Source organism: Siniperca chuatsi, linkage group LG15, assembly GCF_020085105.1.
Source record: "Siniperca chuatsi isolate FFG_IHB_CAS linkage group LG15, ASM2008510v1, whole genome shotgun sequence".
NCBI classification, from domain to species: Eukaryota; Metazoa; Chordata; class Actinopteri; order Centrarchiformes; family Sinipercidae; genus Siniperca; species Siniperca chuatsi.
In genome coordinates this window covers 21,370,910-21,388,070 of record NC_058056.1, presented here as the reverse complement: position 1 = coordinate 21,388,070, position 17,161 = coordinate 21,370,910, and the positions used below count along the sequence as shown (strand labels likewise).

Sequence of the window (17,161 nt, the reverse complement as noted above, 5' to 3'; positions counted from 1 at the left end):
CATGGAAAAAAAGATGTTGCTGTGGATAAAACCTAAAGGTAATTTGGGCAAGCCAACCTTTATAAAGTACTCACCATATCTCAGCTCTCTACTGTACAATATGCTTGTCATTGTTTTTATTCAGCAGCCTCAGCACCATCCCTCCACTCCGCCTTTTGCCCTCCATCCAGTCCTGCACACAATAACCCTCAATGCCAGTGCATCTGTAAAAGAATAATAGCTGAGCAGGAGAAGAAAAGAGAGAATGGAGGAGGGAGGGGAGCAAGAAAAGAAGTGGAGCAAAGAAAAGATTAGGCTCTGGTGAAGTACAACTTTTCCAAAGCTGGCTCAGTTCTTGGCAGAAGGCCAGGGAAGGGAGACAATGCAACACTGTGCGGATCCAGGAATCTATAGATGCTCACTGGAGCATTGGGCTATTGGTAGGAGGGTTGGGGGGTGTTAGCACTCTATTTTCCAAAGCCAACCACAGAGGACATTTTGGGGCACTGTGGTGGCTGAAGCCAGTAGGGGAGCGTGGTTGAATTGGTGCATCAGAATTAGCAGTGCAGTCACAACATATAGAAAATATCAACCTGACAGACTCCATCAGGGAATGTATAGGGCTCTTACTGTCCTGCTTGCCAACCCCCTCCTGCCCAACTCCCATCCCTCAGCCCTTATAACAAACCAAACCATCCCATCACTGAGCCTCCATATCACTGGCTCAAGTCTCACCCTGGGAGCACCTGCTCTGTGTCAACGGAGAGATGAGGGGGCTGAACAATATACCACAAACAATCTGTCAAAGGGCCATCTCAGTACATCCCGAAGGCCTTTTATTAAGGAAGGACAAGAGAAATATAACAACTGATTTGTTTTCCCTCCTCGATTTGTATTCCCTCCTTCAGCCCTCTCTTCACTTCATTACATTTTCATTCATTTCAATCAGTGTTTCATTTCCTTTTTCTCCTCTCGGCGGTACGTGGAGGGCCAAGGCTAATACTGTAAGAAAAGTGAAGAGGAGGAAGGATGGAAGAGACAGAGAGCAGAAGTGCACCCCTCTACGATCAAAGGCTTGGTCCTATTGTGAGGACTGTACAATGGAGTACTGCATGAAATATGCTCAGACAAAACCCCCTCCACTGCTGTGGACCCCCCACACACACACACACACACACACACACACAGGCCAACTGACAATATAGCTGGGAGGGGGCAATTGGAGGAATGAGTGGGACTGTGTACAGTTATTTCAGATAGGCCACACACAGTTAGCGGTACACACACACATACCAGGATAACAAATGAACAGAGATTCAGGTCAAAAATGCACATCAAAGATAAGATAAATTAAAACTAAAGAGGAGCAAAAAATGCCCTATGATGAACAAGGAATCCATTTTTTTGCAAATGACTGTGCTCTTACTGTTTCGGTCAAGTTGTAAAATATTTAAGCATGACTGACTACTGTTGCCTGTCTCCTAAAGATTATGTTCATATGCAACAAATATGCAGTAGCAAAAACGTTTTGCAGGAAATGACAAGGTAGTGCATGTATCTGAGTTATCATATATCTGATAAGTGTTTACTGCCAATGCAAAATGCTGAACAAACACAACATTGACTTAAAAAGTTATCGCCAACATGTTATGACGAATGTTAAGTCCAGTGTTCACTCTTTGTTTAGCTCTGTTTTGGTCTCCACCAACCCCAGCTCTTTTGGCTCTTGAGCTACTAAATGCTCAACTATGTTCACCAGCTAGTCTCTAACTGCCTGTATGTCATTTAGTGCTGAGCAGGTAATATACATTGGGTTTTTATTACTTGGAAACAAGGTTGATGAGACAAAACAGTAAAGTTGCATGCAGTAAACCCATAACAATGAACTGGAAGATGCTAAAATGCATCGTTGTTACTACAGGTGACAACTTTTAACATTTCACATAGTAATTTGATCAATTTGTCAATTTACAAATCTTGATTAGTACAGGTTAGGGAAAGATCATGGTCTTGGTTAAATATTGAAAAAGTCAACTGTGACTTGAAATTAGACGTGACACAATTTAATATTTCAAAATCTAATTAAAGCCATTATTTATATTCCCTAATCTTAACCAAGCATTTTAGTAGTGTAAACCTGTTAAGATGTGGGACGCACATCCCCAGTCTCTGGAGTTTTGTGATGTTCTTTGTGTACTAGGTATAGGAATATCACATTTCTTGGATCCAAAATGTATTCACCAAAGCGAATTTGTACATATATTGTAGGAAACAGGCTTGCCAGGGAACACTTCCCAATGCTTTTTCAGACAACCATGGAACTTGAAGCAGAAAGAAAAATCTGGTTGCTACTCTATATATGTAATGGCATGTTATGACTTACAATAATACAAATACTTTATTTGTCAATAAATAAAAATATAAATTCTAAAACAAAAAATGAAAAGGATCAAACTGCCAAAAATCATGTATCACGTAAATGGAAAAACACTACTCTGAAAAATAAAAAAGAACCACTAGCTTTTTTAGTACATGATGTAATTAAAGATGATCTTTTAAGATAAGACCCTTACAGGAGTTTATATCTTTCTATTTCTCTCTCTCTCTGTCGCATGAGTTGTGGCGAGTGTATAACCACAATCTAGAGCAGTGCCGTGACATGACATAAAATATCCTGTCTTTACACAAGCTGCATACGAAGTGGTGGGAGCCGCCCCCTCATATCTAAGATGCATGACAGATAAACCATAGTGTCAAGGCTTGCATACGCTTCATGAAAAAAAAAAGTCCCCAAAGATCCCCCACAGAGGAGAGCTGGCGGTTGGGGTTGTGCTCTTACAGCTGTAACCAGTGAATGACCTCGGGGCAGCGCTCTACATCCACACAATAGGAAGAAACAAAAACTTCTCAGTGTCTTAAAAGGTCGTATAACTTTTAGATGTTACCCTCTTTTCTCTTTACTTTGCAGTGTTTCAAGTGCTCAAGTGCACTTGTGATTATTGCCCTCTTGTTAGTTCCTTTTTTCTGAGTTAACTCCTTTTTCTACCTTTTGCTTCCCTCTACTCCTGTCCTCCTCCTCTTTCCCTCCTCCCCTCCCTCCCTAAGCCTGAGGGGCTTATCTGTGGGGATGAGGGAGAGAGGAGAATGGGGAAGACAGGGACTTTCATGGCTGAGTTGGGAGCAATTAGCCCCCTGTGTGCTCGGCCCTGTTCTACCTCCTCTCAGTATTAATCTGCAGTGACAGCTTCACTGTTTACCAAATCCACCCAGGATCCTGGGGGATGACGGGCCGGCGCCACTCTACTCCATTAACCTCTGACCTCCAGCGTTACGGCACCAGAGCCAGGCCCGGGGCTCAGGGTTAGCCAGTTGGACACCTGTCTGATGTCCAAGACAGAACTCCTTTCGCACAAGACAATCTGTGCAGAGATGTATCTCAGCTGGACTTTAAAGGATAGTGTCATTTATAGTTACAGCTCATTTACCTTTTGTCTACATAAAGTTTACATTTTCCCCAGATAAGAAGATAAAGGCGTAAAATTTGTAAGGAGATAATTTATTACAGATGGAGACTTTAATCGCACAGTATGCAATTTCTGCCGCTAGTCTCTCACATCAATCAACAATAACAAGTTTGACGTCGTGAAGTAGCGTTGGATCATGGGAGTTGTCTTCACCACCATTGCCGTCATTGCAATCCGCTTCTCCCGGTTAGGATTCCTTCAGTGTTTTTCCCAGGAGCCGAATTATCTGCAGAGGTCTCCTCCTCTCCAAAACAAACAGACCCGGTGATTAAAACCGGTAAAAACACAGAATAAACCATTTTCACGTTAAAAATCAGTGTTTCTCCGACACTGATTGGCAAACACAGGACGTCCCTAAGGGGCTGCGAACCGAGCTGCTGCTGCTAACATTTGCTCAGCTTGTTTCTCTGATAACTTCGATGACTAAAATCTTTAATCCGGTTCAAATATATAGTTAAAGTTAAGACCAAGATCTAAAAAGTGTATCGCCGTTACCTTGTTTAAAATTACAAATTTCTCTGGGTTTGAAAATAGTCTCTTCAGCTTTTGTATGGATTAGACAAACCTGATATCACATGTTAATGAGTTAACTTTACAGGTAATGGTAGGCCGACAGACCTTCGGACAGAGTCAGGCTATCCTACTGTTTCCAGGTCTTTATGCTACGCTAAGCTAACCGGCTGCTGGCCCCAGTTACATATTTACCATACTGACATGATGGTGGTATCAATGTTCTCATCAAACTCTCTGCAAGAAATATCCCCCTCTATCCTTTAATCTTTACTAAAGGGTTAGCTCAAATGATTTCCTCAAGTCTGGGGATTTTGTATGCTAAGAATGAATGGCATCAAATGGCCTCGTCTGAGAGAAGGAAAAATGATCTGGAAAGATCATGGCCAGACACCGGCAGATTTAATGTAAACAATATAGTGACCCAAAGAGCCTGACATAATAAAATATAATTAACTTAAATGAAATTAAATATGATTATATTAAGGATAAAGTAAAAAGTATTATCCTCTTCCCTCAACTGTTGGTTCAAAGAATTATAGCACTACAATCCATCTTTGTTAAATGGTAAGTCTACAGGTGAAGATCACTTTAAAGTTTTTGACACAGCAGGGAGACCAGGCTACTGGGACCAACACAAAATCCAAAAGAAGTAAGCAGAACTCTGCATGGAGGCTGCAGTGCTGCTCCTTTTGATTATATCCATCCACGTGCCTTCTGATTCATTTCCCAGGCTGACCGCTGCGTGCGAGGAGTATTACATTGTCTTCCTTTGAAGTACTGCTATAACCAATCTCTCTTAAGATCAATCTTGTGTGCTACAAAAGTTGAGTTAAAGAGTCTTAAAGGTTTTTCTTAAAGCTGAACAACTGTATGTAACTTTTGACAGTTTTTGTAAGTTACAAATAAATAGTTGAATATAAAACTATAAGCAATAAAACAAACATTTGGTTAATTCAGTTGTATACTCTGGTGCTTTGGTGCTACAGCGTTACTTCTTGTGGTGGCTAATGTTAGCTAACATTAGATACCTGGCATTATCAAGTCAGTTTGCTGACTCACTAGATTAGCTTGGACTGTTACACTACATTTTATCATGCCACAGATCAACATTTCGGTGGTTTTATCATGTCAGTAAAGCAAGAAGTAAACACAATGTACCCCACCATTCTGCTCACTTTTAGTCAGGTTGCCTAATGACTGTGTCTTTAAAGCAAATGGCTCAAGAAATTCTTGGTAATTCAAAGAAAAAATCTTGGGAAATTTAATGTGCCAAATGTAATTGCACTTGTTGCCACTATTTAGAAAAATATGTATTGTGACCTTAGCCATAGGCCCTGAAAACCAATTTTTGCAATCTTACTATGAGTGATGGGTTTACATGAACTCAAAGTTTTCTGCCAAAGTTGAGACATTTTTGGTAATTTCACATGAGGGATTTCTGTATTTGTGTTTTTTTGTTGCGTTTTTCTCACTGGTTTTAAGTGGGCGGGGCTCTATTGAAAAGGGTGATGTCATACAAGTTGTGGGGCTGTTTTGTTTTTGAGTGTTAAATTTTAAACAAAACAAAAAAAAATTGATTAACTTGCTCATTTCGTCATGAATATATAATGTTGTTAAGAAATACTTAAGATTTGAAACCACGTTTTCTTGGGCTTTAAAGGTTTTTCAACTTGTGGCATACAATATTTAGCAAAAGGGGAAATATAATGGAGCTATACACTGTATGCACAAGGCGACTTGGCGATCAGGTTGGATTTAGGAGTTATTAACTACTAACTTAATTACTCACCACAAACCCAATTTCACCAACAGAGCCCTGGAAGGCTGCACCTTAATTTAACTTTGAGACAGATAAAACAGTGTTCTTCCTCACCACTCGCCCTTATAAAGCACAAGTGCTCTGACTAAGCCGCCTTAGTTGATCTTATAATGTTTACCTTGTGGTTTACATGGGTTCACTCAGGGCCAAACTGGACAACTGACTAAGCAGTAGTTAAGAGTATCACACCACAGTGTAACTGCAAAGCTCTGATGTTTCTGCTAGTGTGAAACTAGAGCACTTGTGCTCAGCAAAATCAACAAAATGTTCTGATTTCTAAGTAAAAGAGGAGAAAGGAGCTTTCTTATACAATCTTTTTTTTTTTTTTTTACTACTTATTATTTTTAAACTGACATTTCTACACTGTGGCTTGCATATAATCAGGGTGAAGTTTGTCATAAGTATAAGAATGACATTTAGATTTGTGCATTCATTATGCTACCTAAGATACAGCAGGGTGGTTCAATCTGAGAATTATGTATTCAGAAACTTTAAAAACAATGCGATTTCTTTGCGAACAAAACTAAAGAAACTGGTATTAAACCAAATGTGGAGGCATGAATGCTGATGTTGCAGATCTGTGAGTGTGCACAATGTCACACTGTACAGTCATAACCTACACACAAATTTCCCAGCAGTGTGTTGGCTTGCTGCAAAGCAACACAAGCATGCACACTCAAAGGCACGCTTTTACACACACACACACACACACACACACACACACACACACACACACACAAAGTCCTCAAGCCAAGCCAAACACACTCAGTCTTCTGACCAGACATAAGGAGTGACAAAGCACCACGTCCTTCCATCAGCATCCCGCAGACTCACTCCCCCTCCCCATTTGACCTCTGACCTTGATGACAACAGACTGTCATCATCGTCACTCCTAGGTAAACACAGCATGCTACAAAAACTAGCAGACAGACAGAATGGTGTGCTGAAGCTGTGTGTGTTTCTTGTGTTGTGTATGCTCTCTTTTATGTGTGTGTCCATGTGTGTTCTGTCCTCTTTTAAACATTTGGTTTGTTTTTGGTTGGTCCTTTACCCTGGTTTTTATTACATCGTCACGTGCTCCGGTTTTATCTACTCTGCCCTTTAAATAACTAATTCCTAAATCCAGCCCACCTGCAGCCACGACCAAAAGCTCAGTTTGAGCCAACGCTCTTTTCGATTTTTCTGCTGAATGTTCCGAAAAAAGTGAGGTTTAAAGCACACAACTTTTGCAAAAAAGATAAATATTTACCCAAAGTGACACAAGCAGCGCCCTGTTATTGAACCGCTCTCAGCTATTTTTAGAAGTTCCTCACCATCCGAGCAAAGTGCTGTAGTCATCAAGATAACATGAAAGACATAAAATGAGCTTTCCTAAGTACATACCACCTCCCCAACCCCCCTCAACCCACTTTAAGTTAACCCTCTCAGCAGATTCCCAGACGCGTCACCAAACACACGTTGAAGACCAAACCGCTCCACGCTAACTATGCAGCTCATGTTCTTGCATTTTTACCTCATAACCTCAGCTTATCATTAAAGACATTGGACCTAATCAGCATGTGAAATTTGAACCACAAATACAAACACATACGCAGCCCTCCTGCTCCCCATCAGCCGCTTTCCACAAATCATACACAAATGTTTATGGGTTTTTCCACAAATTAAACAAATAAAGAGGGGGGTGGGGTTGGGTCAGAGGGGGTTGAGCAAGGCTCTTGGACGGTGTACGGGTTAGGGCCTGGAGCCAGCTGAGCGCTCCCCCTCTCCCAGGAGAACCGCCATGCCACGGCCAGCTGGAAACCATTGACAGGAGTTTGGGGTTAGTGAGCAAGGGAGGAGAGGGGCTTGACGGAGAAGATCACGGGGCCTGCCTGTCGTGATGAATCTGCTTTCCACAACCAAAGTAAGACCATAAACCGAGGAGGAGAAAAACGAGTATGTGTCACATATCTGTGTCATATATTTTCATGCTAGCAGAGAGTGAGAGAGAGAGAGAGAGAGAGAGAGAGAGGGAGAGAAAGGGAGAGAGAGAGCGGTGTTTAAAAATCATGAATCATCAGCTGCGTTTCCCGAAAGAAGTCTAAAGAAAAGCTGAAAAGAAAAAAAAAAAAGGATTTTCTCCAAATGGGATGTATTGGTCATTCATGAAAATCTAAAGTTTACATGACTTTATGAGTTCCTGGTTCCAAGAAAATAAAAAAATGTGCTCAAGTGTTAATAACATTTTTCATTAAATTACTTCAGCACAAAAACAACCTCTGCAGACGTGTAGGATGACATTATGCCGATCTGAGTCATGCAGCACTTGACACTTTGGCGCAATGTGTAAGCAAGTCAAGCCTGTGTTGAATTATTTCCATTTTAGCAAAAAACAAAACAAAACAAAAAAAACACGGTGAAGTGGTTTTTCAGATTTTCTCAATACTCAATTCTTGATGGCTGCAAGAAGTACGTGGGTGTACCCTGGTGTTTTGAGTTTATCTTTGACATTTTTAAGGTTGGAATCAGGAACCACTTGATCTTGCGTTTTGCCTCAAACTTTGTAGAAGAGGTGTGGGAAAATAAAGTGAGACAAAGCGGAAGGAAGGAAGGAAGAAAGAGAGAGAGAAAGAGACAGACCAGCCATTTAAAATCCCAACTATGAAGACATAGAGGTTTTACACAAAACATGACACAAACATCCTCCATCTGTACTGCTTCAAACTAACACCACAACAGGACATAACAGCCTGGGCAGCATGTAGCTTTATCCAGTCAACTCTGATTACTAGATAAACAGAAGACAACTGCACAACATCTACTCCCATGACATCAGGCCTTTGTCTTTGCCATACACTTGAACAACAACACTTAAACATGCAAATCTAATGAGTGAATCAGTTTGCATCAGTTTCTTGATGAGGAAGACGTTTAAGAAAAAAAATCAGTCCTGAAATGGAAGAAGTTGGTGTTGGCTTGACGTAAACACAATCACCAAATGACAAAGACAAGATAAGGTTAAGTTGATTTCATGTAAAAGGACAGAAGTTCCGCCTCAAGCACCTCCTTGTATAATCTGGGTGTTAAAAGTGCAGACATGAATAAGTCAACCTCAATGAAACTTTTGATGTACTGTATCCTAAATTCAAGCGTGAGGTATTTAATTTGCTCCTTAATCTCCCCCTTCTCTGGACTCTGTGTGCACATGTGGAGTGTCTATTTTTACTGGTTCATCTGCACCTGAACCATGTGGACAGCTGGTTACCATTTCCATTGGTCAAAAGGAGAAGAAGAACATGGCTTCCCTTCTCCAAGATAAGAGTTTGTTATAGCACCCAGCAGTACCCAGAAAATCTTGAAATGTCCTTCAAACTCTTATGTTGAAAATTTGAAACTTAATTGTGAACTGTGTTTCAAAATATCAAGAGCAAGCTAGGAGAAGAGTTAGGGATTTGGGGGCTCTATGGGTTCATATAGCATGTATATTCTTGAATAGACTAACCCTAACTTCAACTTGCCCATGGTCTTTCTAAATCCAGTATAACTTAAATACAACTTTTTACAACTTTTAACCCTAACCCTTCATATAAAATGTAATTATATGTTTATGACCTTAAAATATCACTAAAACAGACAGCTTGCGTTGTATAAAAGAAGCAAACAACGAGTTTCACAATGAAAAGTGGCAGTTCAGACTATTAAAGCAATAGATTAACATTTTGGGAAATACGCTTATTCGCTTTCTTTCCAAAAGTTAGACGACAAGATCACCACCACTTTCATATCTGTCTGTTAAATATGAAGCTGGAGCCAGATTGTGATTAGCTTAGCTTAGCTTAGCATAAAGACTGGAAGCACGAAAACAAACAAAAAATCCGTCTGCCAGCAACTTTGTCATTTTTACAGTTTTTGTATAGATTAAACAACCAAGATAAAACATGTTAATTAGAGGCAGGCTAGCTGTTTCCAGTATTTATGCTTAGCTAACCGGCTGCTGGCTGTAACCTTAAAATGGCATACTTTAAATCACAATGTAAAGAAGGTTAGCAATGTTTCAGACATGCTGCAGTCACTAACTGGGCCTTGTCTAAATGTCTACACACATTCCATTTATATAGCAGAAGTAAAAAAGTGTACAGCATGTAATGCATTAATCATCATGGGTAAATCTTAACATTTCAATATACTACTTTTGATTTCTCTCTCCTTCAACTGACGGACTGAAAGTCGAAGACCACTTTTAGAAACTAATTTCATATTTTCTTTGCAAAATTGTAATTGCGTGTGTTAGTGAAGCCAGCAGGTATTATAGTGACATTTATGTTGTTTCCATCTATCCTTGTTCAAGACGATATTTAATTCCTGAGTTCTCAAAACACGCTAATCCCATAGCACAGCACACACAGCTAACAAATGATTACAAGAATATAATCATGTTTGGGTTTCCTACAGTCATGCCCCTGGGACAGTGGTCACAGCTTGGTGGGAGTCTAGTCATGTTTTAATTCCAATTGGCTTCCTCTCTTCGAGCTGATTAGAAAGTCTGTTGTCCATTACAGATGTTTTTTAGAGGGAAAAACAAAGTGATCCTCCAACTGACTATTATGGTTTGCACACGACAGCAGAACAACACAAGGATATAAATAATCTCTTCATGTCATGCTACACTGTAGGTGCACGTGTGGTTGCATGTGCACCTGAAACTAGATATGGCATTCACTGTGAGTGGAAAAATACCCAACAGCAATGGCATCGAAGGGAAGTGCATGAGAAAGCTTGTCATGTTTTTTCATTCAGTTATTGCCCCAGAACTTCAAACTGCTTAATCACCAGTATCTATTAAGAGCCGCACAGCTGTTTAGTAACATTAAACACTCACAAAGCTTACCTTCATGACATCATCAGTTATTACAAAAGGTGACTGCTGAAGGAGTTAAGCAGAAATTATAAGAACACCTGAGTTACTGTCACATCATAAGTATTAAGGATATCCCCAGGATCAGAGGTGCAGTAAGTGCCAAACCTCCATGCAGAAGCTGATGATACCAGGGAGTTTACTCTTGGACTTGGCTTTGCCTAACTTGGTCATGGAGACCTGCTCCACCAGCAGCCTTGTGCAGCTTTAAGCTTTCAGAAGGATAAAGACGACTGACACACCTCAGCAGCGAAGAAAACATCTGGGCCAGGGTGTCAGCGTCCTGCACTCCTTCCCATAATGCCCTCATTCCTTTATATAATCATTAAATCACTGATGGATGTGAGAGAGAAGCAGCAGGGGGCTGGGAAAGAGAACAAGATGAAGACAGAAAAAGAAATAGACAGGAAGGTGCAAGGTGTTTTTCTGGCATCGCAGGCATAGTACGTCAGTAAGCACTGATGTGCAGATAATGATGTGAGATGTGTTATAAAAGGCAGATGTTGTTTTAACTTCACAAATATGGTCTGTTATGACCCTGTGTCTCCATGTGCTTGTTCTTCATAATTAAAACATTTACAGACTGTGAGAGTTGTGCTTCTAATTCAGTGTCATCCCTTCCAAAAATTATCTAGCACTTGTTGAGTGCATGAGAAAAATATTCTAACACTCAAAGGGCTGCATATCTAAGTCTGTAGGTGATGGTCTTGAAAAGGCATGAGTTATATGGTTTTAGTTACAAGTATTCTGACTATGATTAATTCATTTGTTAAGGTAAGAAAAACCACACAATTGGTTTTTATCACCACAATCACATCATTAAATTCACTCACACCAGATAAAATACTGTTTCAGTTTGATGCTGCAGAAATTACTCTTTGGCAGCTTTAACTACCCCACCATTTGAAATAATGTCAGCTACTTAGCAAAGTGATATAATTATTTTTAAAAGATTGTAAGTTATTCAAGTTATTGGTTGATGAAATTACAGACTAGATTCTTTGTTTAATGTAGTGATAAAATGACTCTACATTAAAAATCTGTTTTGACAAGACAAACAATGCACTTTTTATGAGACTAATATTCAACTTCCTGTGTAGTTCCTGAACTCAGTCTATTTTCACGAGTCTAACCCGAGATGTTGTGACATGGTTTCCTTTGCTGAGCCAATTCAGCTCTTTTAAACTTGAGCAAGTGGTGAGCTGTGTCCACAGGCGTGCAGCCCGCCACTAGAACCTGAAGTGCAGCACGTATGGAGGAAACCGCTCCAGTTGAAGAAACTGGATCCATCTATGGGGAATATCCTAAAATAAACCCCTCTGTTCTCCCATATCAGGCCTTGTATAAATAAGATAGCACTGCAGGCACACTGCACCATGGGAATTAGCCAATCCAGTCCTGTAAACATCAGCCAATGACTTCTGGCAGGCTGGCCGGCTCTCAGGAGGGGAGGTTCTGCACTGGAATTCATAAATAAATCACTTTTCTGGGAGGATTATATGTCCACAGCCCCCAAAAAAAAAAAAATAAACAAGGTCAAGCAGAAATAGCAGAGTTTAAGCACCACTACAGGAAATTATCTGGGCTTGTTGCTATAATTTGGGGACATTATTTTCAAGACCCAAACTTTTTCAGACTCTCCCCTCTACAATGTGTGACTGCACATTCTTAGTTACGTGAAAAAAATAAAAAATACAACAAGTCAACCAAAGAGAATAAAGGATACTCTGTAACATTTTGATGACTTATGATTTGACAAGAAGCACAGTCACTTTCTTCAATTCTTCAAATAGTTTCCAACACAAAACTAAGGTCAAGTGACTTTTAGCTGCGTTGCTTGTGTTGCTATCCAGTGGTTGTTTTGAGGGACTGTTTATGCCATTAACAGGTTCCCAGAGGAAGTAATGCAGCGCTATTTAAACCCACTTAGCCTGGCCCTCCCTAGACAAACATGGGGGCCAAGTGACAGATGCTGAATAAAGGTTAGGATTGGAGTCAGTGGTGTAGTAGAAATGGTAAAATGGTTGGAATTCAGCTATGATCATGGCCTTTTTAATAACATACAGAATGTGTAAATAAAGTAGAAACGGATTTGGTGATGTGCAGGTCAAAGACGTGTAGGCTTCTAGGTTGAAACTGGGCTAATTTTGGTTGAAAAGTAAAAGATTTTTAGGGTCAAAGTAACATATAATTAAAGACATTATTATTATATTATTATATAAAGATGTTGGATTCTGCCAGCTGTGATTTTCATCTGATTAAAACGTTTAGTATCAATGCAGGAAGTAGCCCTATATGTAGTGAGGTGGAAAGTCAGGGTATGGACGTTGGGGTGGTGGACGGTGTACTTTCAACTTTCATGCAGAACGCTGGAGTTCACATCCCGGCACAGTCCAACAATTAACGATCTTTAATTGATTAACCCTAACCATAACCTAACCTTAAAGGCTAATTTGACCCCCTTTGCTAACCTCCAGTGGTTCAACTTCTCACCTTGATGCAGTGATGAACAGGCGTACTCAAGGCCGCCACTGCTATAACATCTTGCAGAACAACAAACTCTCTGACCTACATAACAAGATCTTTGGTCCGAATGATGATCCATGGACATCATGGAAATGATAATGAAGCATAAAAAAGTGATTAAATAAATGGGGGGACTTTCCAAATGGAGGAGGTTGTTGTTGTTCTTGCTACTAACTTATTCTTGTGTGGGCATGAAAGAGTTAAGCGGCTGAGCGGTGCGAGGCCTCATGCCTTCAAATGTATACAGAGGCATCAAAGAGTGGAGCGCTTTTCGCCTCCTCTGCATGTTCCATACAGTCTGCAACACAACTTTTACTCATACAGTACAATGTACAGAAAAGCCTGGTGGGCGGTACGGATGCCTGCAAAAGGATACACACAGAACAACCCCCAACATCCTGTCAGATATGTCTGCACACAGGTGCTGCAACACCACAGCACGCCAAAAAACATGGCCTTACACATATGTGCTATATGTGACAGTGATGAGTCTGGAAATTAGCTTAATTTTAACATTTTCTCAGTGATTACAAGGTGAAAAATCCAGGTAATTTCAGCTCTGAAACAGCATTACCACACTTTCTGTGGTCCTGTGATAAGTAGGTCTGGGGAAAGTAAGGGGGCTTCCTCTTTCCACATCAATAAGATAAGAAAGGAAGTGACATAAGTTCCTGCAGTGGCACAAAGCTGATAGTGAGCACTGCATGTGTTATGTTCACAGAAAAAACTGACACTTGCCTAACATGAACTGGTTCAAATCTGCAAGTGATCTCTAATCCTCATTTATCATTCGTCATTTATCATCAACCCCTATTTAATGTTCTTTCCCAATGCTTCGCTGAAGATTTCTTAGTACTTGGTGTTAATTCTTGGCCATTGTACTGAAACAAACACCTTTAACTGTGTGAGGATAAATGAATAAATAAATTAATGTCTAACCTACAGCCTATTAGTCATAACCTGATCATTACAGATAAGAAAATGTCCTGTAGTAACCTCTGTTAACCTTGACTGTAGGATCAGGCCATTTTGGAAAGATTTGCCACTTTAATTTTATCAGATGAGTCAATATTTCTAATATACTCATGAGTTTATCATGAGAAACAGCACTGAGTGACTCATAACCTTAATATTAACATAATCATGTGCTTCATTATTATTCATTTTGGCAGCACTGCTGCAATATTATAACAATGGATCTCTCATTTTTGAATGAAACTCAATGTGACCTTTATTATGTGATCATGTCAAGACACAAATTTAAATGAATATAGCCAGAGAAAATGTACTACAGTGATTCAGCAAATGACAGACATAAAAGTGATCTTTAGAGTCAGATCTCAAAAAGCACATCAGAATGACAAGTGTGACCGTGGGCAGAGAGGACACATTGTGCAACATTGTTTGTAAACTGAACCCTGAACTAGCGACTGCCGGGTTCACAGCGTGAGTCACAGTCTGTGGTGTCGCCAGGATTTAGCAGCTCGGTAAACAAGGCAACAGATTGCCAAACAGGAGAAAGTGCTCTGGAAAGTACCAAAGAAGCTCCGCGGTGCAGACGGGGGGAAATCATCTTCAGCCTTAATCAATTGATAAGAGGGGACACTCTCAGCTTGGACTTAATCTCTATACGCTGAAAAAGTAACTGGAGCTCAAAAGTTAAGACGAAAGGTTGCGTGCAGAGTGTGTTTTTGTCTTTGTGTATTAAAAGACAATAAGCAAGACTGAAAGAGAAAGAAAACAAACAAAGAATGTAAAGAGAAAACTACAGCTCTACATTCACTAAAAAGGTCCATTTTGTCAGTCTGTGTTACATCACAAGTCAACAAAACAACCTTTAATTCAACATGACCCTTCACCATCTGAGAGGATTTTTAGAAACCGTCCAACCCAGACATGGTCTCACCTTTTGTTCTGTGGGCGATGGAGTAATGACTAATAGCCACACTTTCCCAAAATCAGGGTTGGTGAGGGTCAGCGTGCCCCTCTTGTTCTGATAATGGACCAGCCGGGCCACATGGAGACAGAGTCGACACACTGTCAGAGTCAAAAGTCCGGAGTTTGAACTCGTTCCACTTTGGACTTGGCTGCAACTCAGAGAGGCTACAGGCCACTTGCTTCCAGACTGATAAACAACTCCTGGGCAGAGAAATAGGCCGAGTGAAAGGGAGCTGAGCTGAATGGACGCACAGTTTATACACTGAAAAAGTTTCATTGGTATGAAATTATGCATTACATATTGGCAAATCAATGTTCAATTGAAATATGTTTATGCTATTTTCCGCAACTGGAAACTTGCAGGCCTTACAGAGCGACATAGCTGCCCATTCATTCAATCTTCCACCTCCAACTCGAAGCAGATTTTGATGTAGTGATAAAATTAAGTTACTCAAAGATGTGAAATGGAGAAGCAATTCACAGCTACAAAAAATGAATTATGACTGGTGGTGAAACAGCTCCAGAAAGATCTCAGAAAACTAAATAAAGTTAAATAAAAATAATTTGCTTTCTCTTTGTGAATTTTAATTTTCTATGGCATTTCAAGATGACAGTTGATTTAATCTCTGCTGGTGCCAGGGTCATATCCAACCAGGAAAAAAGGGAAAGTGCCCTGTGAGGCTCCAGACCACCAGGACCCTGATTAGCTCCAGGCGCAAGGTACAGCCGTATTAACGAAGTTGCCCTGAAAGAATGTGATTTCACGTTTCTGACTCATACTGAGCAGAGTGATCACAAACTTTGTTTGATAGCGACGCTGCAGTTTGAAGTCTATGGGTGATAACACACCGTAAACAGTGTTTTCATTGGCTGACCATGCACATCCCTACCGTCAAAGTTGAACAAAGGTGAATCACGCCGAAAGAGGAAATGCACTCTTGAATTCATTTGGCTTCAACAGAAGTGAATAGGAGATGGAGCCAAAATTTGCAGGACAAAAGTCTAGTGTGACCCTACATTTACTGTGTCTTAGGGTTTGTGTAATTGAAATTTTGTTTAGAAATGTGCAGCATTAAAGCACACTATCAGCTTAAGGGCCTTGAGGAGGGGGCCTGCTTTATTACCTGATCTTGAGGTCCTGTCTGGGAGAGGGTCCCTGTGTCAAAATTTAGTTTCAATACTGTATAGGTCTTTTTCACTGCCGCCATTTTGACTCGTCAGGTATTACTAATAACATTAATGATGTCTTTGATCTATTCAATTGTCCCAGTGAGCCATGACAGTGACAAGGAGTCAGCACAGACAATACCTGGACTCTGGAACTCAAGAAGCTAAATGGAATTCAGCCATCATTCATTTTATTATTTACACCTGTGCTTTTCCTACTGTGACATGTCAAAATGTTTTCTGTGAAAAAGGGCTATCGTTTCATTTACGAGCTTACATGAATTTGTGTTCAATCAAATTACCATACACAAAACTGGGACCAAGCATAGAATAACTAGACACACCGCGCAGAGAGGGGGAGGAACTGGGGGTTAATTAGGGACCCAGCAGTTCTCTTTTGCCATAGCAGGTTAATCAAGCCATGGTTGGCACGTGTCTTATATCATTTCCTGTTATTATAAACGGAAATGTAGTGTAAATTGACTTGTTGGATACTAACTGCAAAAACAACATTAAATTAGAATATACTGAACACAGTTAGTATTTGGAATGTAATTGGGACACACCGCTGGAAAGACTCACCTACGGCAGCCTACAGGGGATAGAAATTACCTTTTCACCTGAATACTTGAAATGACAGTGACCACCTCATTACGGTGGGCTTTTTCCTGCTCATCATTTCACAGGCATCTGTGGGCATTTTTAAAAACTGTCATGGGCATTTTTGCCTCGAGCCCCTTTTGATTTCTGTGTCTGTTGTGTTTTCACAACCTTGCATTACATCAAGATCTGAGCACAGGA

The 17,161-nt window shown here is 40.3% G+C and overlaps 1 long non-coding RNA gene across 7 annotated transcripts in view; it reads right to left on the bottom strand.

Annotated features, from left to right (window-relative positions):
- The window catches only part of LOC122862371, a 91,390-nt gene that overhangs the window by 26,291 nt on the left and 47,938 nt on the right, over positions 1–17,161 (bottom strand). For 5 of the 7 annotated variants that reach the window (XR_006374686.1, XR_006374688.1, XR_006374683.1 and 2 more), the window contains one exon: positions 75–220. This is a non-coding gene — a long non-coding RNA (uncharacterized LOC122862371). Of the gene's footprint in view, positions 1–74; positions 221–7,084; positions 7,383–15,161; positions 15,395–15,563; positions 15,917–17,161 lie in introns of those variants that run through there. The other 2 variants (XR_006374684.1, XR_006374685.1) reach the window with 2 other exon arrangements.